The 2,687-nt window shown below is 31.2% G+C and overlaps 1 long non-coding RNA gene across 1 annotated transcript; it reads left to right on the top strand.

Moving 5' to 3' along the window:
• Positions 1 to 646: 646 nt before the first annotated feature.
• On the top strand, positions 647 to 1,603 carry LOC110923200. The gene is made up of 2 exons (XR_002583830.2): positions 647 to 972; positions 1,385 to 1,603. It is a non-coding gene; the product is annotated as an uncharacterized LOC110923200 (long non-coding RNA).
• Positions 1,604 to 2,687: the final 1,084 nt, after the last annotated feature.

Here is a 2,687-nt window from a genome sequence, read left to right as displayed (position 1 = left end):
ATAGATCACTAGTGGTTTTAGTTTTTATATTTATTTAAATACTTCAAAATTCCGATAAATTAAATATTTAATAAGTATCAGTGTATTAATATTTTGTTCATGAACGATTATTTATGTTCGTTTGTTTCCATTTGTGTTCATGAACATTAGTTTGTGCTCATTTGTGTTCGTCAACGTTTGTTTTTGTTTGTTGCCTAAAATTAACAAACAAACACAAACGAACACGAACAAGTTCATTTCCTTAACAAACGAACACGAACATAAAATCTCGTTCGATAAGTGTTCGTGAACAGTTCGCAAACACATATATTTTCTAACAAACGAACACGAACAATGTCTTGTTCGTGTTCGTTCGGTTCGTTTACAACCCTAATAACAACCGTACTCGATAAAATCTCACAAATAGCAAAGTTATTGACAAGGTTAAATAAATATGAGATGTAGACAAGTTTTAACTCTATCTTTAGGAATAAAGATACTCCCTCCAGACTCCAGAAAGACCTCTAACTTCAAAATAAATGGATTAAAAGTACATAAATAGGCATCTAAAAAATAAATAATAATATTATTAATATTAAATTAAAATAAATATATTATATATTATATATTATATTATACTATATAAACAATTTGCGTAGGATCTTACCTACAGTTCCGGTTTCTAGGTTATCTTCACCTACATCTTCCAGTCATTACCACCACTAATATCTTTGTTCTCCCTTCAATCGCATGATATTGGCAAGATGATGCTCTGATTTGGAGTGAATTAGGGTACAATCAAGGGGACCATATCTGCGATTACCTACCGTGCGTCACCACTACCAACATTCAATGGAGGCGATGGTGTTTTCTCAAGATTCTAGGGTTCACGATGCTCCTGGCCGGTTCTGGTAGGACGCTAGGGTTCCGGCCACTTTCCGGTAAATCAGATGCGTTTCCGATGAACCAAACGCCGGCCCGAATATATGCGAGGTATCGATTTTTGCAATCATTTGTTAATATTAAGTATTAATATGTCTGATGTTTTCGCTGCTAGTTTTATTTGTTTTCTTTTGAATATTTGGATGGTATGTCTCGATTCTTGATCCAATGATTGTTTTAAGGGCTTTTGTTTACCAAATCGATTTCAGATCTATTGTGTATTGGTTTGTCGGTATTTTTTTATTTGTTTTTGCTTTTATTTTCATGTAAAGAAACAAAGCAATGCTTTTGGACTTGCTCTAATTGTTATTCAGCATTTTAGAATGAATTTTTGGGATTTTGGTACTCAGAAAGTGTACGCACGCTAGATGTTTGTGAAAATGCTTCATTTATTTGGCACTTATATGACAAATTTAACGTTAGTGTTATGGTTCACTAATGAATAAACAAGTGGTTATGGCAGAATATATAAGGCGCAAAGGAAAACAGACGGAACGACGTTTGTTGTTAAATGTAAGGAGCTGAGTACTCAGTTATGCTATGTCTTTTGGTTCAAAAATGTCAACTGACGAAATATTATTTATGATACAAATGTATTTAGTCATGCTATTCCCTTTACTGTTGACAATCGCGAATAGTATGAGATAGTAGTTACCACTTACCAGGTAAGCTTATGATTTAACTTCTATTTTGCAAGTCATCTCAATCTTGGAAATCAGCATCAACTGTCAACAATTTGTTTTCAGTATCCTAATATAACAATTGTTGAACAATCTTAGGAACAGTGTATAGATTGGACAAAAGTCAAATACTAATTACCATTCTGCCATCTTGTATCTATATATTATTAATGGCTTGAGTCTTAAAATCCTACAAATGGTTACCTTGGCTTTTTGGCCTTTTACTTGCATAGTGTTATTACTTCTGGATTTATGTTTTCATGGATTATTTAAAGTCTAGAAAAATAAAATTATTATATTATATACTATAACATAAATACAACCGCATAATTGTTAAATTTATATATTTACTTTTAGTGTCCAACCTATAATTATTTATATTAGCATTAATCATTTTTTATTTTATAAATTGTTGTATATATCATTACGACATACTTACTCTTTGTCTACGAATTGATAAAAGTTTAATTCGAATGTGTCTATATAGTTGCTTTTTGTTCTTTACCACGACGAGCTGAACCGTTACTGTTTGAGAAACATCGATATTGGTGGAGTATTCGTTTTTATAGTTTTTATGATATATCCCAATAGAGTATTTCTTTGTACCATAAACTTAGCGAGTGCCGGTAATTTTTTTCCAAATGTGTATATCTCTTTTCGATTGTTGTAGCAGGTACAAAAATCGTACCAGTACTGTAACCAAACCATATTGATACCGACCGAAACCCGCAGCGGAGCGCGAAGAATACCACTAGTTATACATATCAATTGAAACTCTCAATGAATAGTGCCAACCACAAATTAATTATTACATACTATTAAATTAAATAATCATAAATAACAAGAAATGATGTATTACTCTTTATTTTTTATTTTAAGTTTGAATTGAGTAATTCTTGAGAATATATATTTGTTTAATTTATAAATAAGTTATATATATAATTGAGTTTTTCCTTACCGTTACGAATCGAGTGATATCATACTAACAACATAGGTACTGGTATTTCTTTTTATGTTTTCCTTGATATTTCTACCAGTTTCGTGATGAACCTATTTGCTTCTGACCGAATTACAACATTACCAGTT

This window comes from Helianthus annuus, chromosome 17 (assembly GCF_002127325.2).
Source record: "Helianthus annuus cultivar XRQ/B chromosome 17, HanXRQr2.0-SUNRISE, whole genome shotgun sequence".
Taxonomy (NCBI): Eukaryota; Viridiplantae; Streptophyta; class Magnoliopsida; order Asterales; family Asteraceae; genus Helianthus; species Helianthus annuus.
The sequence above is the reverse complement of the archived record's forward strand: the minus strand, read 5'-3'. Positions and strand labels throughout refer to the sequence as shown.